The sequence below is a fragment of the Pogoniulus pusillus genome, chromosome 22, assembly GCF_015220805.1.
Source record: "Pogoniulus pusillus isolate bPogPus1 chromosome 22, bPogPus1.pri, whole genome shotgun sequence".
NCBI lineage: Eukaryota > Metazoa > Chordata > Aves > Piciformes > Lybiidae > Pogoniulus > Pogoniulus pusillus.
In genome coordinates, this window is record NC_087285.1 from 6,874,127 (window position 1) to 6,899,771 (window position 25,645).

At 39.2% G+C, this 25,645-nt stretch overlaps 1 protein-coding gene across 35 annotated transcripts in view; it reads left to right on the plus strand.

Annotated features, from left to right (window-relative positions):
• The window catches only part of TENM2 (teneurin transmembrane protein 2), a 1,869,083-nt gene that overhangs the window by 992,294 nt on the left and 851,144 nt on the right, over positions 1–25,645 (plus strand). For 2 of the 35 annotated variants that reach the window (XM_064161557.1, XM_064161572.1), the window contains one exon: positions 627–679. The exons of the other annotated variants lie outside the window; for them this stretch is intronic. The gene's annotated coding sequence lies outside the window, so the exon portion shown is untranslated. The remainder of the gene's footprint in view (positions 1–626; positions 680–25,645) is intronic. 35 annotated transcript variants of the gene reach the window in all.

Here is a 25,645-nt window from a genome sequence, read left to right on the forward strand (position 1 = left end):
ACTTTTAAATTGCAAGTACAACATTTCTGCTAACAGTAAAAATAATCTACAAATATTCACCTGTTTCAAACTGCTGCAAGGGAGTATTTTATTTTGCCTTAGAAGTAGTAACAGCTGAATTGAAGTCCATGACATCAAATATGAGAATGTACCATCACTATGAATGTGTTGCTGTGTTTTATTTTCCTTCTAAGAGTTAGATAGGTGAATGGATTACCTACCAAAGATGACTAAACTTGGCTTTGGACGCTAGCCTACATATTGTGATATGCAACTTGGCAAACAAAAGCAAAATAAACAAACAAAAAACCAACCAAAATGGAGAGGCTTTAGCTCCTTAGGCAAAGCTAATGCTGATGCTAATTAATTCAGTGGACTTTGGATTTGGCCCGCTTTCCCGGGGGAGATATTTGTCCTCATTCTTCGCTCCTGGAGTTTGTAGTCAAACTATTGTATCTTTCTCTCACTGTGAACAAAGTTACCTTTAAAAAGTCATCTATGAATATCATCATGGAGACTGACTTTTATCTTAACCCTGTAGGTCAACAGTATAAAAAAATAAGAGCATTCAAATTCAGTCTCTCTGACCTTTTCAGACTACATGAATCTGCTTAATTTTTTTTAAGCTGAAAATCATTTTACAGGAGAGAAAAAAGAAAACAACTATTGCAGAATAGATGTAAGTAATAGAATGTGATTGTTGAAAATGGGAATATCACCCTTTAATTACCGTTGTCAAAAGCAGATTATGTAACTATGTTGCATTATCTAAACGTACCTTTTTTGTTTTCACAATATTATTAACATCATTGTGATTTGTTAACAAAATATTACAGGGAGGCTAACCTGCCAGGAGGTGTTCTGAGGGATTAGTGTGTTGCCTACTCTTGTTGGTTCTTGCTGCCCAGACTTTACCACAATAACTGATGGGCTCTAACTCTTTATTTTCCTGCCTTCGTTGTTGCACTTTGAATTGTGCTGTAGCTCAAAGCTATTTCCTGCTCATTTGTATTCTGCTAGATGATACAATTAGCTGGTTGGTGCACCCTTGTTAGCCAGATAGATTATTTCCATTTGGATTCCATCATTTTACTGAGAACTCATGAAAATGCAGATTGAGAAGCTTAGCAGATGAAATAAATAAACAGAAGTAAGGATATGTAGCTTACCCATCAAACACCTCAAACTAGCCTTGCAGCTTCTTCAGAGGGCACTGTCCCGGCATGAGGAAACTCTCCATCAGTTTCAGTTACATCTTGCCACAAACACAATAAATCCTTTTGCAATCTGGTTCTGCTCAGAGTTTCAGTAAGGCAATCGCCACAGTGTGCCGACGGGAGAGGCTTGCAGCATTAGCAGCTGATCCTGCGTCTCCAAGTGCTAAAGCATTTACTGCACAACAGCGTAATTACCTAGCCAGGTACGTTTGACGCTGTAATCACACTTCTTAAGGCTCTCAGGAAAGATTTTCTTCTGTTAGCTAATTCGCTGTGCGTGTTCATAGCATGGTTATCACGGGAGCAGCTCGCACGCATCTCCCACTTCACCTTCGGTTTCAGGACAGATTGTGGAAGGCTCATTTCTTTTGTGGAAAGGGCTCCATAAGATAAATGTCTGAACCAGTTCTAATAGGTAACTTTGTGCCTCCCAAGTGTTCTGTCTGCCGCTATTGCTGTCCCTGGATTTCTCTGTGGATCATTTAGTGTAAAATACATGGGATTAATGAAATCCTATTCATCAATAGCTTAGAAATAAGCTATAATTTTTTAAACTTTTTTTTTATATAAATAGAAGTTAGCAAAGACTGCAGAATTTGGTTCTTCTCTTTCCTGTTGCTTGCTGACTTTGGCACATGGCACATGGCACATGCACAACAGCCTCCCTTTCTCACTGTTACTGTACTCACATAGCTCTTAGTAACACACAAGAGCATCTCCAGTAAGAGTTACAGAGCTCATGGTCTTCACTAACCATACAGTTGCATCCTGTGGTTTCATACTGCTCTTTGGACTCTTTTGTGGGCAGCCAGCACATGAGATGTACTGCTTATCATCAAAGAGAATTAAAAAATAAGAAAGAGAAGTGACAGGAGTAAGGTTAAACATGAGCATTTCTGGACTGCCTTCTCATTTCTCTCTCTGCTCGTTGTGTGACCTGAGGCCACTAGCAGGTGTCTGCCCTGCAGCATGGAGCTGCCCCACAGTCAGCTGAGGCTCGGGAGTAGCAATGCTGCAGCACAGAAATGCCAAAACTATCACAGTCTTTTCAGGAGCCAGGGGCTATCTAAGTATAAAAGCTATTAAAAATCCATACGTGTGTGGATTTGTCCTTTGACTAATCCAGTCATTTAGATTTGGTCTCTGGAGCTATTCTAGAAATTGAAACTTAAGTCATTAATGCAAAGTGCTGATAACACAGTGGCTAAATTAATTTGTGCATTTATGTTCAGTAAATAAATAAACTAATCCTTACCAAAGGAAAAGAAAAAAACAAAACCCAAGCATAATCAACTCAATGTCTTCCAATGTATAGGGGCTACCAGATGAGCCACTCTTCTTCATGATGTTTTTCTCAAGTGTGAAGGGGAGGGTGATCCATCTGACTACTGGATTAACAATATATTTTCTTGGTACATTTGTGGAAAGGGAAGCTACATACTAGCAGCAGGCTGAGAACAATTTCATGTTCTCACTAATACCTTTAAAGATCAATTTTGAGACAGCTTTTAGTTGCTTTACACTAAGAATGCATCATATTTCTTCGTGTTTTAGTAGCATTTTGAAGATACAATTTTGTGTTTACTTTGAACATGTATTATTGACACTGAAGTACAGAATGGCATTGCATTAGCATGACAGCATAGCGAAAGGCAAAGATTTTTAGCTAATGAAAGATGTTTATTTTCTTTCAAGCATCATTATCCAAACTTGCAATAAAAATAGAATTAGGTTTAGAATTCTTCTAGGGGGACATTTATCTTAAAAGCAAACAAAAATCCAAGAAACTTTGGGTCTGTCACTTTCTGAGCCTTTAAAAAAAATAAAAAGAAATTGATATTGTGTAGCCACATAATCAGACTTAGAGTAAGAGGAATGAAACCAACAGTCCTTTGCCTGTGGGCTGATTATTCAAATTCAATCCAGACTGGGAGAGTCATAAAAGGATTACAAGGTGCCGGCGCTTTCGTAACTCTTATGGAATAGCTCTGAGTCCCCTCTGGCTTCCACAGGTGTGTGCACACCTTTGCAGAGCTCCCACCATCACACACTCCTCGTCCTTCTTGCCAGTTTCAAAGTGAAAAGCCAAAAAGGATTAGTTTTGGTGGCAGTTTTAAAGATGAGCCTGTCACAGAGGAGAATTGCAGAGATACTTTTCACTCTTATTACATATGTTTTTACTGAACTTACAAAGCTGCCAAACCAACTACTTTTCTGAGCCCTGAAATTGTGTGTGAACATCTGTGCCCACATTTGGGCACACAGCTTTTTTTCCTCTACAGATGCTGCTTTCCTCATGTCAAAGAAGCTATACAGCTGCTGTGTTGTCATTTTTTTTTTTTTGTTCTTGGTCGTATTACTCTGTACTTCACATCTTCTTCAAGTGTTTTCTAAGCACAGGAAAAAAGGCATTTCTAAATCTATTTATTCGTTATTTTTTGAGCCAAGTAGTTTTTATGTCCACTCCCTAGAGAGGCTGCCCCCCAAAAAAGCTGCAAGAAAACAGCAGCAGCTGTCCAGCTAAGTTCGTATCAGAACAGCTCCCGCAGGGTATTTTCATTTTCTGCACTGCTGCTGCTCTTTCCTCCACTTTTTTTTTTTTTTTTTTTTTTCTTCTTTTTCATTTTGTCTTGTACAGAATACAGTAATGATGTTTGGGAATTTGTAAACTATGAACAGTAATGTCTTATTTGCATCATAACTGTTGGCTCAAAATGGAAGAGGAGCTGGAAGAATGTAATTTGGAAAACTTAACCACATATTTTACTCTTGGAACATTTTTTAAATGCTTTGTATTTACATAATCTGATGTGCTGTCATAGGATAGACAAAGGGAACAGGTTAACTTGGTCATACTAAGGTAGAATAGAAATACAGTAATGATGTTTACATGGACAGGGAATTTGTGGGCCCCTTTTCATTAAATCTCTTCAGCAGGAATAAACATCTTACCTAAAAAACATTTTTTTAATTGTTCTACTCTCTCATATTATCATGTTTAGAAGAAGCAGGGGAAATTATCTCTATCTCAGTATCTGAAGAACTACTACCACAAAGGTTACAGGGCTGCCCACATCTTTCTTGCTGTAGTAGGTACTGCAGTCCACTTGGTTGGTGTTTTTTCTTTTTGTCCTCTCCAGTTCCTTGTCGTCCTTTGCAGGCTAGGTACAGCTCTTTTAGCCAAGTGTCCTTACCTGTATCAGTGCACATGGGTGGACAAACCCACTCATTTGAATGAGTTAAACATTATAAGTATGTAATAGGATATTTTTGGTCTAAGGAGCAGTAAAAGGCAGTTAGGCATATACCAGGGATTTTGCTAGGGTGTTATATGGGAACTATCTACATGTGGAGGGAAGATATAAAATGGCTGAGGCTCTTAGGGCAGCCTGAATGTCTCTTTCCCTGTTTTCTGCTGTTCCCATTTGCAGGTTGTGGTATTGGCAGTGGTCTGTGTGTGCTGATTGATGCATATATGCAGATCGACACAGAGAGCATTTACTGGCTGGCATACACAGACAACACAGAGCATTGCCTGCAGTGGCACCTGTCACGTTACATGAACAGTCCTTAGGAAGTTCAATAGTTAGTCTGTGTGTGTACCCATAAAAATATGTATTTATGAATTCTCTCCATCTTGGTTCACAGTCACATTCATATTTGCAAAGCCATCAAGGCTTGGCTATAAAAGGATGCAGAACCGATCCCCTGATTCTTGGCCACTCCATCTCCAGCCTGGCTTTTCTCATATTTCTAGTCTTTTCCTGCTTGCCAGCTGCTGCAGCTTTATTGAAGCTCACCCTTCCTCAGGTGTCTTAAGCTCTCCTCTGGACCATAAGTCCACATAGAATTCAAGCCCAGAACCTAAGCCCTCTTTATCCTGTCTGTGTCTCCAGCCTCACATCTTTCTGGGCCTTCTTGCTAACAAATCACACACACACAAACACCAAGTTACACAGGAAATAGGTGGATGGGATTTTGTTAAACTTGAGTTATCCAGCAGAGACAAATACACTGAACAGCATTTCGGTTTGTACATCACAGAATACAGGGCCATTACAGTCACTGACTACAACAGTAGCCTTATATTTTCTGCAGTCTTGGTGGCTTCCTTGTATTTTTTGGCATCTACAAGGACCAAAATGTAAGAGCACAGAGTGATTAAGGTGAAAAGGAAGGGAAATGAGTTTGTATGCTATGTGAGTAGTGAAATGGAAGGAACAGTGCTAGTGGCTGAAGTGCAATAGGAAGCTTTTCAGTTCAAGGTCATAAATATGAATCTTTTCCAAGCTGGCAGTGACCAAAAGCCCTAAACCAGCAACATCACCCAGTAATGACAGAGATTGGAAGCAGGAATGTAGAAAGACATGAAAAGCTTTTGAAAGTGCCCTTGCGGGCTAATACTGTTACTCCAGTGAATAAGTCTCTTGAAGGCTGTGAGTCTGTGGCCATTTATCTGGTAGGCTTGCTATTCATCTCCTTTGAGTGTAGTGCAAATGCACTGTATTAGGGTCATGATGAGAGCAAACCTAAAACGTTTAAATATTAGAAATGAGTTAGCCAGCTATCCAGCAGGAAAGTACAGACTATCGCGAGTCCAAACACAAAGAAAGCAGGGAAACAAAGGATAACATTTGGAAAGAGGTGGCTGCACTGGGAGTTGTGATCTTACAAACAAGTCTATTGTGAAGGGACCGTTTGATGATATGTAAGACAGCTCTCCTCTTCCAAAAGAAGGAGAAATTATTGAGTACTCTTTTTTTAAAAAGGCTTTACCCTACTTCCAAAATACTTTACAGAACAAAAAGTAATAATTCACAGAAGCAAAAGCGTGTCTAGAGTGCTTAAATTTAAAATGTTAATAAATGAGAAATTGTGTTAGAGCAAACTGCTTCTATTTGTGAAGGCTTAAGAAGGAAAAGCTAAGGCAAGTGACAGCAGAGAAGAAAGTGCTGGAATACAACAGTTGGACTAAATGTTAGTATTGAGACAGATAAAATGATCCAGATCATCTTACCTTAATGTTTCAAAAGAAAAAGCATGATAAGGAGGAAGTGCTTGCAAACAGTGCTGGCAAAAAATAGACTTTTTTTCATATGCTGCCATTGAAACAACGCCTCTTATCTCTGCCTGTGATGAGGGTTTAAAATCTGAGCCCAAATCCAGATATCAGTTTGACATTTAGAGTGTGTTTCTTTAGGTGAAATGGGAACCTCAAATCTCCATGTAGCATTTGGAAGTATGAAATCTATCTCTGAAACAGGTGATAATTTTTTCCTGCCTCCTTTTTAGCAGAAAGGAAGACTGGTTACAAGGCTTTTATTACATTAATGAAACAATGTTTTGGTTAAAACTTGGGGGGAAAAATCACATTAGTGAAACTTGCATGAAAGAGGATGTGGTCATAGAAACATTAAGGCTGGAAAAGACCTTTAAGATCATCAAGTCCAACCATAACCCAATTCCCATGACCACTAAACTAGATCACGGAGTCACTCTCAGCTGTAATCCAACTGGACATAGATTTGTTAAACTCCATTGAGATAAGCAATGTATATCACTGGCAAAAGTATGAGAGGTCCTTCTCTCAGTTTTACATTTCACTATCTTTCAAAAACTTCAAAATAATCTTGCTAGGTGGATTCCTGGTGGTATTCCTTAGGGGCTGTCTTCTTTGGAGATGCACGCAACCTGTATTTGCTATTCTGTTTTCTGGACAGCAGCTTTGCTAAGCTTTGAAAAGAGGATGTTAGCATTTTTAAAGCCTTTTTTCCCCTTTTTATTATATGAATCAATGTTCTTGAAGGAGTCAAAGTTCAATCCTCCTGCTGCATTACAATGCCTTTCAGTCTAATATTAGAGAGCGAGTCCCATTTTACTTTGTAATACGAAGCTTCACTTCGGCATTAATTTCATTCGGAAAGCAGCTGCACTTATAATAGATTCCTTTTAAGCAAAATGGAAAATATACATTTATCAAATGACTTTCTTCCAGTAATGCTGCAGCAGTCTTTATTGCATCAAAGTTGTCAGCAATCAGCCCATCTTTCTGAATAAAGATGTGCCAAATCGTAGAAGCAGGCTTTATATTGAATAAGCAATAAGTGAATGAATTCTAAGGTAGGTGGACAGACAGACACTATCTCAGCTTTTACAATATAATGCATTTATTTATGCCCAAATTGCATAGCTTTAGCAAATGACTATTGGGGAATATTTGCTATGTGGACATAGCAAGTGACATTATCAAAATAAAAATCATTCCTTTCAAGGTGTTTTTTTCTACGATACTAATAACACCTTATTAGAAATTAAACATTCTTATCAGCCATAACAGCTTTATCTTTTTCTGCTGAGACTTTTCTCTTTTTTCAATTGTAGTTATTTCATGACCTAGATTTTCAGCAAAACATCACCTTTACAGTCAAGTTCAGCACAGTTTGTTCTGCTTGTAACTAAAGCAATATTTAGACTGCATTTTTATCTGTGGGATTGTTTTTACCACTTGGGAAACCAAAACATTACATCAATTTTACATTTGTAAATTTAGTTCTGGATATTCTGTGGATCAGCATATCCATCGTATGAAGAAAAACTGTTGATGCTATTCTTTGGTTATACAGAGAAGCTAGCATTAGTCACTTAATCCTTCTCTGCTGAGCCAAGCTTTTGACGTGAAGTAAAGGATATTTCAGCATTTCTTATTCTATGAACTTTAGAATTCTGAAGGTGAGTGTTTTATAATCTTTTCTGTCCTTATATTAAACATCTTTGGAGACACTTACTCTTTCAGGAGTGGAGGTAGAAAAAAAGGGCATTTATTTTCACTTCTGTTGTTCAGGTTGTAAGGTTTTTAGCCTTGGACATTCCACAAACCCAGATATCACCCTGATCAGATGTAAACATTTATGAAAAAATCAATCTGAAAGTGTCAAAATCTATTTGAAAGTGCTTAACTAAGACAGTATGTCATATTCCTATCATGATTCCCCCCCCCACATGTTTGAAATGACAGTTTCACTTTGTTTTCTGACATAAAATGATCCCAGGGAAATAGTACAGTAACAGTAACAGATCTGAGAGGGAGTTAAGGGAGAGAAGTCATCCCTAATTCTATACTTTACCTGCCTGCTTGCCAACCAATATCAAGTCTCAGTTGGAAAATAATTTGGATATTATTAAAAAACCCTAGACCTATAAATAAAATCAGAGTCAAGTAGCAGTAAATGAATAAAAACCAATCCCAACTGCATCAGAATTGGTGTGTTTCAAATTCTGGTGGTCTGAATATTTATTTTCTGACTGCGGTGCTCACAGAAGGTATATAGGTAGTAGGTGGAGATTTACACTGCTTAAAAATGTCATTAACTATTTTAGCCTTGGTCTCTCTCATCTCTTTGGAGCTGAGAATCCTGCTGTCCTTAAGTGCTATCGCTAAGCCTTGAAACAAAACACTCAGGAATTGCAGCAGCAATTGGATGCAGCCTGGGAAAACCCTGTTAGGGTAAAGCTCCAGTACCACCTGTTTTCTAGGTTGATGTGTGCCGTAAGATGCGTCAAATATCATACCTGTTTTTTTTATTTCACCATATAAATGAGTTGATTAGTGTATTAAGGCAGAGCAGAATTCATTTAAGCTGCAATAATGGTGTAAATTCCTAAACTACGTGCAAAGCTTCAGCTATTGCTTCCACCTCAATATGCTCCAAGACTTAGAAATTAAGGAGGAGGAAAAATCATGTGCACACACACACCCCAGAAAGTGCCCAGCCCTTTGGATATAGTTGTGAGAGACTGACTGATATGATTTTTCTTACTTCCTCAGGGAAGCTTCTCTTTACTAAATTAAAACCATAGCAGATTGTCTAATATCTAGCAATTCTCTTGAACGTTTCCATCAGCAGATTAGGGTAGTCCTGAACTGATGTGCAGTGCTGAAACACTACTACACTGAGCTGCAGAGGCTGATTTTTCTCAAGTCATGCTGCAGGTGGGACTGGAGCTTGCCGGGATGCAGTGGTGTTTGGCTAGCAGTAAGTCTAATCCACATTGCGTTATTAGAGTAAGGTGAATTCCTTGGGAGACAGCATGATTATGTAATTCATTTAGAATTTTGGACATGGAAACAATCACTTTTAGGTAATACATTTAACAAATTAGTTTTGGTTTTGTGCTGTGTAAAAATGCTAAGAAAATATACAGCAAGAATGCAATTCTAAGTAGTTTGTGAAGGTAAAATAGATTTTTCTCTTCCATCATCTGAACATGGTATATTGTGGAAGGACCACTATGTGCACATGCATAAGCATAACTCTGTGAAGTTACATTATTATTTTACTTGAAGACATAAGAGATATTTTAGCTAAATCAGTGTGAAAAGACAATGTGCTTGAATACTCACAGTAACTGCTTCCTCACTAGAGAACACTGATAAATAAGATGAGGCCAAACGTATGTGTAAGGTGGAGTTACCTCTATTTCTTGTGTTTCAAATACTAACTTTTCAAAGGACTTCAGCAAGGTTGTGATCACTTTCCTATTTGGCTCTGTTACAATAAAGCTTATCTGAGTATGAAAAAATATTTTTCAAACAATATCTTAGTTTTTGCATAGAACTCTGCCACAGCTGAGGTACTGGTTTGGTTACAGTTTGGCAAAGCCTATTTTCATTAGTTTTTTTGTGATGGGACACAGAAATGACCATGAATGGGAATCTTCTGTATTGAAAAGTAAGAAAGTCAGGACCCAGGCACCAAATAAGGTGATCATGGAATCAACCAGGTTGGAAGAGACCTCCAAGATCATCCAGTCCAACCTATCACCCTGCCCTATCCAATCAACCAGACCATGGCACTAAGTGCCTCATCCAGTCTTTTCTTGAAGACCCTCAGGGACAGTGCCTCCACCACCTCCCTGGGCAGCCCATTCCAATGGGAAATCACTCTCTCTGTGAAGAACTTCTTCCTGTTTGTGTCCGTGGGAAGAGATCAAGTGAACCAAAAGGATTATGCAGGGTTGTTCTTTCATGGTTCCACATGAAAAAATAGGAATTTGGGACAATACAACTTTATGAATAGAATTTTAAATTCTCACTGTGCCCATGGTGGGCTACATAATCTTCAGCTGCATCCCAAAGGCTGCCTTTCGATTGCAATTAATTTTGGGGGACTTTTTCACCTCTTTACAGCTCTGTTTTGGGGGTTTTGTGTATTTTTTTTTCTGGTTGGTTAAAGGTTTTCTTTTTTAGCATAGTGAGCTTCAACAGTTCCTGCTAACTTCAGCTCAAACTTCAGTCTGATAGCAATCCTGACATTTACTCCAAAATAAAATACAACTGGTCACTAAATTGACTGTAAAGATTGAAAAAAGCTGTCAAGTATTTGCCACAAAATTTCCAGTTCTACAACAGGATACTTTGTTTTAAATGCTAGAGGGAAGGATGACAATGATGTATGAATGATGGTTATTTGCAGGATGATGCAATCAGTTTTAGAGTGCAAATGATCAAAGATTAAGTTGAAAAGAATTCTGAAAATAAGTGACTGTTTCTGTGCATTATAGTTAGAGATTTAATGGTTTGCTTAACAAGATTATGAAACAGGATGTAATAAAGTCTTTTTAAGAACATTGTGCTTGTACATAGACAAGCAGAGGAAAAGTGTTTTCCTCAGGTGTGTAAATGGCTGCTGCGCTTTCCTTTGTCTGGAATCTGTCCATGATATAGGTTAATTTGGATTTTCTATTTGTTTCCATTCCTCCACAGAGGAATTAAAGAATTGTTCATTTACGTGATGAGCCTGAACTCTCCATCCAGCATGTAATCTGCTTTCTCAAAGCTCCATATTTCACTTTCTCCACAGCAGAATGACTTTGACAGCATTCCAAATACTTGGGGTACAGCTGTAAGGTGCTGGGTTTTTTCCATTTTCTTTAATCTTGAGTTCTGATGAGAAAATAAAGAACTAGGAAGCTTACCTATAGAGTTGTGTGCCTTTATACCCCCAAACTCTTACATTTATGAGTAGCTTCATAAAAGAGTTTTGTGGTAAAGGGTTACTGAATGAAAGGCTTGTGACATCCTGGAGTAGGTTAACCTGGGCAGAGAGCTTAGTCCCACACAGCGGCTGGCTCGCACTCCCTGAGCAGAATGGGGAATTGTGGGGCTGAGGTAAAGGCAGTTGAATAAGTAAAAGCAAAGCTACCTGTGCAGGCAGTGCAAAATTAGAAATTGATTCACTACTTTCCATCAGCATGCTGATGTTTAGCCATTTCCTCTTCATAACATGGAACAGTTACTTGGGAAGATAAATGTCATAATATCCCATTCCTTCCTTCTTTCCATGACTTATAGTGCTGAGCACAGTATCATATGGTATGGAACATCTCTTTGGTCATCTGGAAATAACTGTCCCCTCTGTGTCTCCTCTCAGCTTCTGATCCACCCCCAGTCTACTTGGTGGGAGGGGCAGGGGGCAGAATCGGGCAGAGCTATTGTGCTGTTAAGTGAAAGGTAAAACCACTCTGGGTAACCAGCACTACTTAGGCTACTAGTTAAAAGCACAGCATCACACAAGCTGTTATGAACAAAATGAACTCCATCTCAGCCAAAAGTGTTAATCTGCTATTTTATTCCATGTGAAGCATAATTCAAATCAAATGAATGTTTTTGCTGTGTTTGATTCTGCAGCATAACTCAGACTCCTCATGATCTTTGATCAGCTTTCAAGCCTATACCTTCTTTTACTCTTGGTAGAGCAGCAAAATGCAATACCAAGATACCTAGTAGCAGCAGGATTTGTATTTTCTGTTTTAAGGGAGACTTCTCAGGTGTGTTTTCATTCCTGAGAAATTGAAGTAACGATATAATACTGAACAAATGATCACACAAACTTGAAATTCAACTCTGTAGAGCTTGTGTTTCAGATAACTTATTTTTTAGGTGTAGGTTTTTGCATACCCCAGTTGTCTTAGTAGGTCTGTATAAGTTTCAAGCTCTGTTTGGAATTGGTAGTCCTTTTGCTGTCTTAAGTGCTAGATCTGTAGGTTGCTAGATCCAGCTATGTGCTATTAATTGTTCTTGAATTGGGCACAGCAAAATTGTGCTTATTGTTAGGGAGTAAAAGAAAATATATCAGGCACTGATTGTGCCAGCTGATTAGTGTCTGTTAGAAGAACAGCCTATGTTTGTTAAGGTATTCTTCCACAAAATGGTAAATGTCTTCCTTATCTTTTTATTTGATTCTCTCTCTTTGGTAAAAAAAAATAAATGAATGTAGAGGTCAGAGATTCTGAATCAAATTTCTAGTAAGCCATGACTGCTACTCACAGAGACCTTTTTTTCCTTACTGGGAATAATGTTATGCATCTTTTCTCTTTCAAAGGGAGAAGTAGAAGGGTACAACAACTCATTTTTTGCAAGTTACTGTGCATTTATCATGATTGTGACATGTAAATATATACTCTTTCTTGACACAAGTAAGAAAAATTGTAAGTAAAATGTTGCTTTAAAAGGTATGAAAACTGGAATTCTGTCAGGGTTGCACAATTAGCTGTTATATTAAGAATTTATGGCAGGTATAATTGCACAGCATAGCTTTTGAGACAGTATTAAATAGAGGGAAGAACCGAAATCAGAGTGAGAACAAAGGTTTGAAAGTGTATGGCCTGTATGTAACTACTTATATATTACATATTGGCCCCTTAAACTAGAACTAAACTTCCTGTTGCCCCTTAAAGAGGCTTCCTGCAGTTAATTATTAGTAAATTAAGTCCTTCAATCATTCTGAAGGTTGAAGAACATTAAATTATATAGTGCTTGCCAAATGATGGCCAAAATCTGATGCAATTTACACTCTGGAGTCAATGATGCTCAAGAGGTTGTGAATCAGGGCAGAGTCTGGCCCTCTGAATAATTAAAGCAGAATGAAAATAAGGAACTCATTCAGAATATCTCTGTGAATTTGCAAAGCCTGGTGATACAGAACTGTGCACCTCTCGGAACACAGTGCTCTGTAGTAGGAGGACAAAGGGGAGAGGGAAAGTCACTGCACTACAGGGGCTTCCCTGAGTCAAAATGATTTGCATGGATGTTCTGCAGTTTTGCTGTGAGCCTTGGGGAATGCCTTTGATGCACTTGATTAGGGAACAAGATTTCAACCTTGTAGACTCAGTAAGATCTTCACATGTTTAAATACAGATAATTAGCCTCAGTTCTCTTACTTTTTTTTTTTTTTTTTTTTTTTTTGGTTAAGTTATAATTCCATGGTTATTGACAGTGCAATACCCCAATTTATGCAGTATAAATATCTGTGTCTATTTTTATTTTGGACAATGGTGACATCTCCCTATGTAGTGTAATGGAGTGAAGGGCAGAGATTCCTAGTCTAGTTCTGAGTGTGATGACATGCACAGCATCATGGTGAGATGATAGCTCAGGAGCAGCCTAACCAAGTTGGGAAGTAGGTGTGTCCTCACTGTTACCTTCTGCCAAGGTCCACATTTGCTGCATCTTCTTTGACGTGAGCTTTTCAGTGGGATAAATTTGATGTGCAGAAGGCTGTGTTCAGTTCTAGTGGCAGAGTTCACAGTCATATGCTGTGTGCACTGATGGAGACAAGATTGGTGGAGTCATTACCCTGGGCATAATCAACAAGATGGACATCATTGTAAATTGTATGATAAGCCCTGAGATTCAACATGAGAGTACCCATTATGAGAGTGCTTTGGTCTACAGACTTATCTAGGCCTATGATTCTTTTCTGTCCTGAATTTTGATCATGTATTCCACCAAGTACCCACCCAAATTCAGCCTGGGGAAGTATGGCTGCCTGGCAGAAAGGGTTCTGGGGATTCTAATAGACAAGCAGCTAAATATGAGCCAGCAGTGTGCCCAGGTGGCCAAGAAGGCCAACGGCATCCTGGCTTGTATTAAAATTGCTGTGGTCAGCAGAAGTAGGGAGGTGATTGTCCCCTTGTACTCAGCTTTGGTGAGGCCGCGCCTCAAGTACAGTGTTCACTATTGGGCGCCGCAATGCAGGAGAGATGTGGAGGTGCTCGAGTGGGTCCAGAGAAGGGCAACAAAGCTGAAGAAAGGGATAGAGAATAAATTTGATGAGGATGTGCTGGTTTGAAGCGAATTTGAGTATTTTAATAAGAGAAATGAGGTTATTGGCTGTGAAAAGAAAACAGTATGTCTATCCCACTGATAGGTTTGCTTAGACGTACAAAAACAAGGACGTAAACCTAGATAAAGCAGTCTGTGTCTCTCCCCAGCTTCTGCCATATTAACTGCTTCTGCCTGACCCTGCACATAACCCAAGTAATCATTTCCTCCTTGACCCTTTGTCAATCTCCTCCAGCTCACCTTGCTCGTAAGAGAGAGATGCTGAAATAAGGGAGAGAGTGGGAGGGGATGAAAAGGAGGTGGAAATGTTGTTGGGAGCCCTTCCTGAATGCTCTGATTGTTGTGAGGGGTATTGTGTTTCTGTATTACTTTTAACTTGTATAGAGATGTAAATATTTGAGATACGTTGTAAATATATGCTTGCATATTGTGCTAAGATGTAAATATCAAATTTTGTTTCTTAACTTCCAACTAGTTGAGTCTAGTCTGGGTGAATTCTTTGTGTGTATGGGGGGCAGATAACTCCCAGAACCACTACTGAGGGAGCTGGGGCTGTTTAGTTTGAAAAAAAGAGGACACTGAGGGGACATTGCTGAGAGGCTGATGCTGGTCTTTTCTCACAGGCAATCAGAGACAGAACAAGGGGGAATGGCCTCAAGCTGAGACTGGAGAGGTTTAGATTGGACATTAGGAAAAAGTTTTTTATGGAGAGAGTGGTCAGTCACTGAAATGATCTGTCCAGGGATGTGGTGGAGTCACTGACCCTGAATGTGTTTAGTGGACATTTGGATGTGGTGCTTAGGAATATGGTTTAAGGTGAATCTTGTAGAGTAGGGTTATAGCTTGGACTTGGTGATCCTGAGGTTCTTTTCCAACCTGGATATTTCTGTGATTCTGTTTAGGTGAGTAAATGTCTGGCTGAGCCTTTTTTCTTTTTTTTTCCCCCTATCATCATGGATGAAAGCTTGATTTTCAGTCTTGGTGAGCATAGTTTTGCTCTGATTACTCAGCTCTAAAGAGGCATTGGTCCAAGGTAAATTTTGGGCAAAGCATATTCCATCATATCTGGAAAGTGTTCCAATAGCTTTAATTCTCTGTTGGCAGAGTTGTTACTGACTGGTTCACATTATGTAACTGTGAAGTTATCCATTTTCCAAATCTGTAAATAAGTTCCCTTTCTCAAAGTGGTGTTGAAAAGCCAATTCATTTGTTTATTTCATGGGCTTCAAACCTAATGAGAAACATGGAGAGCATATTAGTCTGTGGCTCCTGTTTTTCAGTATGTTCCAAACTTGTGTAGGGAAGGAAGAGGATCTCAGGAAGCCTCAGAAGTCTGGCATGCTGCTGTATGAAGGATTTTTTTCATGAAGCCATTTCACAGTGGTTTTGTAAACAATGTAAAGTGTTAACTCTGTCAGAGCATTGTACAGGGAAAGTAACCAGAATTTACTGCACGTATTTGTGTGCCAGGATGTGTACTAGAGTTGAGGTGTTCACAGGTCAGAGTCTTATCTTTAATCACTCTACAATGGCACAGGTTAAACTAAAAGAACACATTCCTCCTTCCCAGAAAACCCAACAAAATTTGTTGGTTGTGTTCTGCTCTGGTGCACCAGTTCAAAATGGCTTTCTGTCTCATGCCACTGGTTTCTTGGAGGTGAGGATTGATCTGTGAATCTCTTGCATGATATGTTTGAAATATTTATCTAAGGTTGAACTGTCAGGTGGTGTCCAAGTCACTCATTGCTAGGCAGCAGAGGCAGCCTGGGCTGTCAGGAAGTGATCATTTTCATAAGATATGGCTCTGTGTTGATATTTATGGACAGCAGGTTCTCTGCTTTGTTAAACTGGAAGAACTAAGTGCAAGCATTTGATTTAAATGCTGCAAGTAGTAAATAGAAGGTAACAGTAAATGATGTTAGCATAGTCCTGTTCTGTAATATTTGTAGTTTGGGGGTTGGGGTTTTTTGGTCTTTTTTGTTATTTCTCTTTGCACCTTTATTCATAGACTTCTTAAGTTTGGGGCTTTTTTTTTTCTTCTTTGTTTGTGGGGGTTTTGAGTGCTTTCCCTTTTCTCCTTTGTCCTAAGTTTTTCTTCTCTACATATGTCAGTGACTGGCTTGGAACCCAGTGTAATTGGTACCTGGTAAATGACCTGTGCTTCGTTTCTTGATACAAATGCTCCCTGATATACTTGAGCTGAGTGAAACATGCCTTCAGGGTGCTACAAAGCTTGCCATGATCAAAGAACTGAGGACTTTTCTCAAGCTGCATCCAGGCACCAATAAACACTTGTCTTAGCTCCGATGAACTGTAAGTTCAGGTTTGCTGCAGATGATTAGTAAGGTAGTAGTACCAGATGAAATCATATGTGTCATTTTCCCTGTTACGTGCTTTCTGTTACTCCGGCATTGTGCCACGGTACAATTCTGCTGCCTGTTCTGAGGGAACACGGTGCTGCATACAGCCAAGAATGAAAGGTTTAATTATATTTTGGATTCCAGGAGCGTGACAGACATTTTTACATTATACAAACTACCCAAAATTGTAGTTCTTAAATGTTTTCATTGTCTGAAAAGCACATCTTATAACTATGGGATAGAAATGTTATCTTTAGGTCAAATTACTGTGTGCTGAAGCATGACCCAATTTTCAGTTTAATATGAATCTTATTTTTGGTGTGCAAAAGAATATAAGAAATACCTCTTGAATGTGAGGTGCTTATTTCAGTGTTATTAAAGGGCTGCTGATTGCAAGTTATGGGATGCTGTAAAATTGAAACTGCCTTATTTAAAATTATTTTTGCTTGTGCAATGGTATAAGGGTTGAATTTTGTAGCTGTGTAGACTTTGTGAGGTTATGTAGGTAGTGGGGTTTTGTCTGCAGATATTGTCTATTCTTTCTCTTGCAACACAGTCAGGATTTTTTTTTTAATTTCAACATATAATCTTTAATTCTTCACTGTACCCATTAACTGTGAACTATTAGAGAAACAATAAGCCATGAATCATCAGCTGCAAGCAGGCAGAGATCTTAACAGTCCAGAGATTGAGCAATTCTTAATCTTATATACACTCAACATCAAAGTGAATAAATGCAAGATTAAAAAGAAAGGCTATCACATTCCCCACTGGTTCAGAAAACAAGTTATTGCTTTCTCTAGTTTTCATCTGCAAATACAACACAACAAAAGGAAGGACCAGATTCTGCAGTCCTTGATTACTACAAGAAGTTCTTATTTCTGTATCAGTCACACTAAACAGAGTGGATTATTAATAGATGTTATTCACAATATACAAATCTGTGAGAGCAAAAAGCCTCCTTCTGTTAACTTTTAGTTCTGTGGAGAGTTCTCATGAAAATGAATATTCCCATTTTGAGGGTATTATGTATGGCAGTACAGCTATTCAATTAAGAGCTTTTGAAACCCTTAAAAGCTTGTACTCTGCCTGACTATCAGCATATAAATAGTCTTTGGCTTTCATAGAGTTACTCATCAGAAGTTATGTTAGAGTTTGTGTGTATTGCTGGATCAGTGCCAGGTTCTCCTTATCTTGCAAGAGAAAGTTACTAGATCAGAAGGCCGAAGATATTTCTATGGTAAAAACTGCACAGGAATTGGATTGCTTCATCTTCAACATTTTGAAAATGACTGGTTGGTGCAGTATTTCCAAAATACAGTTAACTGCAGAAGGTTATATAGAACAAATAGGTCAGATTATATTCAGAATTAAAATGGTTGGTGCACACTAACCATAGTAGTAGGAAGATGACTAGGAAAGCTAAGTCCTCCTTGGAATTCAACCTTGCAAGGGAGGTCAAAGACAACAGAAAGGGCTTCTTCAAATACATTGCAGGAAAAACTAATAGTGGAGGCCATGTAGGCCTGTTGCTGTATGAGCTGGGTGCTTTGGTGACAGAATACAAAGAAGGCAGCATTACTGAATGCTGCCTTTGTCACAGTCTACGCTGCTGGAGATAATTTGCAGCTCTAGACCCCTGAGGCCTCAGAGGAAGACAGGAGAAAGAAGAAGTTTTCCTTGGTTGATGAGGAGTGGGTTAGGGAACAGTTAAGTAACATGGACATAGGTAAGTGCATGGGTACTGAGGGCATGCACCCATGGTTGTTGAGAGACCTGGCAGAGGTCACTGCTGGACCACTCTCCAACATCTTTGGTCATGCACAATGGACAGGAGGAAGGCAAATGTCATGCCAGTTTTCAAAAAAGAGGACCCAGGTCCTCCTCTATAGTTAGACTGTTTAGCCTCAACTCCATCCCTGTGAAGGTAATGGAACAACTTGTCCTTGGCATACTGTACTTAGGCATATAAAGAACAAGAGAACAATTAGGAGCAGTCAACATGGTTTTACTGAGGGGAAGTTATGTTTGACTACCCTGATATGCTTTTATGAGGACATGAGCAGGTGGGCAGATGATGGTAGAGCAGTGGATGTGGTTTATCTTGATTTCAGTAAAGCATTTGATGCTGTCTCTCACAGCATCCTTGCAGCTAAAGTGAGGCAGTGTGATCTGGATGGTTGAGCAGTGAGGTCAATGAGATGGAGTCTAGTTGGAGGTCTGTAACTACTGGAGTCCCTCAGGGGTCAGTACTGGGACCAGTACTACTCAATATAGTCATTAACAACCTGACCTGGGTGAAGGTACAGAGTGCACTGCCAGCAGGTTTGCTGATGACACCAAACTGGGTGGAGTGGCTGCCACACTGGAAGGTTGTGCTGCTGTTCAGTGAGACTTAGGCTGGAGAGTTGGTATGGGAGAAACTTAATGAAGTTCAAGAAAAGCAAGTGTAGAGTCTTGCACCTGGGCAAGAACAACTCCATAGACTCTAGTATAGGCTGGGGACCTGTTGGAGAGCAGTGAAGGGGAAAAGGACGTGAGGGTGGTAGTTGATAGAAGGCTTACCATAAGCCATCGATGTGCTCTTGTGGCCAGGAGGGCCAATGCCATTCTGGGCTGTATTAGAAGGGCTTGGGATAGTAGGTCAAGAGAGGTTCTCCTGCCCCACTACTTTGCCCTGGTGAGGCCACATCTGGAATACTGTGTTCAGTTTTGGGTCACTCAGTTCAAGAAGGACCTGAGGGAACTCCTTAAAAGAGTCCAGCACAGAGTCACAAAAATGGAATGAAACATCATCTTTATGCAGAGAGACTGAGGAAGCTGGGGCTCTGTAGCATGGAGAGGAGGAGACTGAGGGGTGACCTCATTCATATTTATAAATATGTACAGGGTGAATGCCAGGAGGATGTGGAGTCAGGATCTGCTCAGTGATACGTGACAGGACAAGGAGAAATGGGTGGAAGTTGAGGCATAGGAATCTCCATGTGAATTTGAGGAAATTTTTTTTCATTGTGAGGATTACTGAACACTGGAACAGGCTGCTATGGGGGGTTGTGGAGTCTCCTTTTCTGGAGATATTCAAAACCTGCCTGGATGCATTCATGTGCATAGGTGATCCTGTTGGACTAGATGATCTTTTGAGGTCCTCCTCAAAATCCTGTGATTATTGGAGGCTATGCATTTAGGGCAAGCTTTAGAGCAAGAGGCTACGTTTGAGAGGGGGCAAACGGGACTGCAAGGGTTTCACAGATGTGTTAGCTGTAAGTCACTATTTCTATCAGAAGTTGCAAAGCACTTCACTCCAATTGGAGCTGTCTTTCAGATCAGTGGCTATACTCTGCCTGATAATTATTTTTTAAAGCTTCAAAGTGAAACAGGCTCATGTCCTCCTTACAAGCTCATGGGTAGGCAGAGGTAAGGTGCTGTATTCTGAAGAGTATTTTTCTGTAGGAAAATACTTGCTCATCAAATGGGACGGTCTGAAGGAGAATGGAGTAAATAAAGACTCTTTCAAACCTAAATGTAGAACTGTTTCAAGGGCTGGAAAATATTGTGCAAGTGGTTTGAAGAAACCTTACATCTAAGTAACCCGTTTTGGCTCTCTTTGAACATTTGCTAGGAGGTGGCCTAGTTCATAGGAATTTATTTCATAATCCAGTTTGCCAAGTTGTTATTTTAACAGATGTTTATGCAAACACTGACAAAATAGTCCAAAATTGAAATAGGAGGAAGATGGAACTTAGTAGCTGATATATCCAAGGAATAACATTTAGAAGCATCCATTTAGATAGTTTCTAATGAAATGGTGAGACTTCTAATTTTATGCATTTTATATATTTTTATTTTTGATAATAAATGTTTCAGACAACTGCAGCATTAATGCCCCTGAGGCCAGTGCTGCTTCCTTGCCATTCTCTTTCCTTTTGGAGACATTTTTAGAATAGTTGTAGGAGATTCTGGTAGTGCTTCCATGCTCAGGTATTCCAAGGTTAAAAAAAATAATAATTAGAAAAGCTACAGGAATCAGTAATATTCTGCTATCATTCTTTATTCCAAAGCAGTTTGATGCCAGTATTTTTTTTTTTTTTACAGTATCACTAAAGCTTCTAGTGTGTTTAAATAAATTAAATAGAAGAATTAATCAAATTCTGCTCTGTAGCATTAGGAGTAATGAATAGCTAAAAATCCTACACGGCTGGAAACATAGAATTGCTTAATTCAAATTTCAGTGTCAACAATGCTGATAGAGGGGAAACAAGTAAAAGGTGTTAAGGGGCCTGTTAAGAATCATTATGTGGTCTAGTTGCACAAAGATGAAAGCAAATGATGAGGTAGAATTTTATTTGCATTAAGCTACTAATTTACTATCACATTTGTTATGAACCAGAATGGAAACAGTTTCTTCTGATTAGAATGCCAGTAGTCAGAGTACAAGCCTGGACGGGAACAAAAAACGTTCTCGACCATCCGTGCCCTCAGGGTGGAACACTCTGGTCTGATATTTCTTTGCAATGCAACTTCCTCTCAGTTAATACGTTTTCAAGAAATCTATCTATTTAAAAGAACAAAGACTTCTAATAAAAAATCCCCAGTGATCTGCTTCTCTAGCAGTCTGTGAGCATATTTGTAATCACTCTTTAAAAATGAATCCTCTCTCTAGTACTATTAAGGCAGTGATTTCTGTGGTGAACCAAGATCCAAGAAGCTCTTACAGGTCAGTCATCTCAGCTACAGCTTTGTTGGGTTTTTTTAGGGTCCATGTTCAGAAAAACTCAGAACCTTATCTTGACGCAGAATACCACTGTTTTTGAGCAGGCAGAAACCAATTTTACCCTTTCCCTAAGATCTACACTGTGTTCCAGTTTAAATGGAAGTACTATTCACAAACATATACAAAAATGCAGAATGCACAAATTCATATTCAGCCTCTGCCCAGTTCTCCCAACCTGGGCTTATCACAATCTCAACAGTCCAAAACCTTCAAAAGCCTCCCTGCAACCAGACCTAAACCCAGGACTCAATGTCCCCACCCCCCATCGTGTCTCCAGCAGTAAAAAAGTAGCAAAGCCACTCAAGGCCAAAAGGCTCAACTTCCTAGTAAGTACCAGAGAGATACCAGCTTGGTGCACTGGGAGGAGAGGGAGGGGAAAAGGGCAGAATAGATATAAATATCAGTTTATAAAGGGGAGATGCAGGAATAATGGGATGGAATAACAAAAGATTACTTGCACCTATCTGGTCCTTGAAGGACTTCTCTGTGGTTCTTAAGACGACCAGTCTTAAACCCACAACAGTATTTGATGACTAGGAGTTTGAAACCTACTGTGAGCACAACACAGAGTCGGGTGTTATTTCTTGTGCAGCTTGAATGGAAAATAGCAGGCTATGGTTGGTCTTAAGAGATGATGAGAAAGATGCAAGAATAAATCATACAAAGGGATATGGAATCAGTCACTATGGCTATCAATGGACTTCTAGATTCTGGAGCATAATTTCCATAAAACATTGGTGGAAAGGGAGGACAAGGCAGATAAATGAATCCTTCAGGAGATGATCTGTACTGTCAGGGCAAGTTGCTAAAGCACTAAATACCATTGGGAAAACACACAGAATTGAGCCAGGCATTTCCAGACCTAGGTAAGAGTGGTGCATGTTTGTGATGAAACAGCAAAAAGCTTCTAGCCTTCTCCATCTCACTCCAGAGAGTGAGACTAATAAGGACCTGCCAGCAGATTTACAATGGTGCATCTTAATTTTATACCTTTACCTTTCTTAGCAAAGAATTTATTCTTTGTTGAATTGTGAAACTAAACTTTTTAACATACGAAGTCCAGTCTTTACCATGTTTTTTCCTGTAAAACCAGCTTCATTGACAAGGATATGCCCTCAGCAGCACTAAAACACAAATAATTATTTCTAAAGCTGAATTGCACTGTCAGAGGTTAAGTAGCTTCCACGCCACTTTGGTCACAACACATAGGTGCTAGGAGCCTTAATCTAGATTGTTAGTGATGTAATCAATGTAGATCTATCAAGTTCAGCAGAGAATCTAGATTTCCATCAGTTTAGCTGTGTAATGGGGCTGGGCATGTAACAGTGGATGCACAGACTTTTGGGGGAATAGAGTTTGAAGCAGAGAAGGGGAACCCAAAAGAAATCCTATATTTTGTTTTAATCCTGTGCTCTTTCTTCTTTTTGGAAGTGATTCACTCAGCCCGCTAATCACAGTGTATTATGTTGCTGCTTCACAATCACACTCCAAATGCAAATCATTTCATTGGTTTCTTAGTGACAGCAAGCCCTGCCAGCAGCAGGTACTTTGAATATGCCAATAAGATTTTAACAGCTTTGAAATGGTTGCAAAGGACACTGTTTCAGGAGATTACAATCAGGGCATTCCATCAGAAGGCTGCTAAAATAGCAGTGCTTTATTTCCACCAGCCTCAATGCAATGAGCTAATAAGTGATTACTGTCTTTGTATCTTTATGTTTGAGGACTAGGTAGTGCGTTTTGTTCAGTGAACAATGATTGTGTCTTCTGAAGGCATGTGCAGCTTCATTAATATTAATGAAGCTTGTGTGCATGCACCAAAAAAGGGCCCATACCCTATATAATCACTATTTATCTAGGCAAATTTAGCTTCATCACTGTCTGTTTACTAAATATAAGCCTTATGCAGTTGATTTATAACTTCTGCCTGGTTTGTGTTGGCATTGTCTTGATCTTGGGGACTATGTAACCATCTTCTACTCATTTAAGGAGAAGGAAGCTAACTGTGAACTTCACAATAAAGATGTCCCTCTGGCAGTTGTCCATCTGTCATTTGGAGAATCTGTGGTCAAAGAAGGTGAAAGCTAAAAGATTAAGAGAAGAGTTCAACATGTTTTATTACCATTTTCCTGTAATTCTAGATCTATATTTCAAGTGTAGTGTAAAATGTCATGTGCAAAGTCACAGTGGAGATCAAAAGGCAGCAAATTCAGAGCACTTCCCACAATATAAGCACTTCTTACAGGCCCCTTCATTTCACTTTGGTTGATCTGTTGGCTCAACAAGGTGATTTATTTTAATCACTTAGAAATTGTATTTCTGAAAATGAGATCAGAAATGGGAATCTAAAGTAGCCAGAACACCTCTGTTGTGAGGATAGACTAAGGGAGCTGGGGTTGTTCAGCCTGTAGAAAAAAAGACTGGGGAACCTTAATGCTGCCTTCCAATATCTGAAGGGATCCTACAGGAAGGCTGGAGAGGGAGTTTTTCTAAGGGTATCAAGCAATAGGACAAGGGAGAATAGTTTTAAGTTGAGTGATAGTAGATTTAGACTGGGTCTTAGGAAGAAGAATGGATTCTTCTCCCTTAGGAAGGGAATGGGTTGCCCAGGGGCAAGGCTCCCTAGGAGTGTTCATTGCTGGGTTGGATGAGACCTTGGGCAGCTGAATCTAGTTGTGAGGCATTCCTGCCCATAGCAGAGAGGTTGGAGTAGGTGGTCTTGAAGATATCTTCCAACCTAAGCTATCCTCTGATTCCATGCAAGCACTGAAAAGTGTTCATTGGCTTCACAAGTTCTTTAAATGCGTTTTTACGTGATATTTTTATACATATGTGTGCACAAAATAATTTTTCATTAGATTAATTAAGAAGAAAGAAAAAGAATATATATATTTGCAAATACTCCCTTTTAAAAACAAAATTGAAAATCAGCCAAGATTCAGAGATAGGTGTAGTAAAAAATGAAACAATAGACATTTCAAAAGTCTGGTCAGATGGCTGTATCTGTAGCCTATGGCTTATACAGTGTAAGCCTTTCCATCAAGATAGATAATGGCATTAAGTAGCAAAATGTATCATACTGGGGAATTGCAGTGAATAATGATCTAAACCTCATCTGCGTTGCAGTGCCCTGGAAAAGGGATGTCTTCAGTTCTTGGGTATGTAAAGAATAAGTAGCAGAGGGATAATAGATCAATTCTTTATTTTATTTTCTCATTCTGAATAAGGTTTTCCATTATTCTATGCCTTAGCCAATTTGTAGAAGGGGTATGATATACTGAAACTTATCTGGCTTGTTTCTTGAAGTTCTGGAGTTTCTGGGAGTACAGCTCTGGGAGATTCTGCCCTTTCTTAATAAATCCTTTTTAAGCCAGTGGTAAAGCTACTGTAGTCCCTAAGCATGAGAGGTTGAAAACAGAAGTTCTCTTTCAAATTTAAAGGAAGACCTCTGTGATCATCTCCTGTTATTCTGTTCTTCAAATAAACCTCTTCTATTCCTCACTTACATAATCCTTTGTTATACAATGAATAGAGTCTTACAAAGTCCCATGGTCTCTTGGATGAGTCGCTTTGCCTCTGGGTCAGTCTACTTCCAAGACTTCCAGGTTTCTGTACCATGGACTGATTTATACAGCCGTCAATTGTCCCAACCTGAGGCCATTCTTTCAGGGACAAAGGCTTTCCCAGCAGCTCATCTAGCATAATTTTAAGTGCCTTCTAGCCCTTTGGAGCACTCTGCTCTTTGTAGGCCACTTGATTGAATTCTAGATATCTTTTAAGTAAGTCCAACTACTTGTTTTAGCTGCCTTTTACAAAGAGACACTTCTCAGTTCATACTATTCTAGCTTTTCATTTTTAGGCAATGTCCCTTTACTGTTCTAGTCTTTCCTATTCTGCAGTTTCATTTTGCAGGTTCACACACTTCTAGTTCTTTAGAACAATGTCCCTTGTATTAGTGCTCTTATGGGTAAAACACTCCTTATGTTGCATGTGTTACAGACAAAATATCATGTTTTACTTGCCCTAAGATGCCCTTGGTGCTCAACTATTCTCTGCAATATTCTGCTTTGAGAAAGGTTTTTATTCTGATACAGCTTGACAGTTGGAGATAATTCCCTTTCTTGATCTTTGTTTTAGCCTGCACTTTCAGATGCTTCTATAGATTTTTATTGTC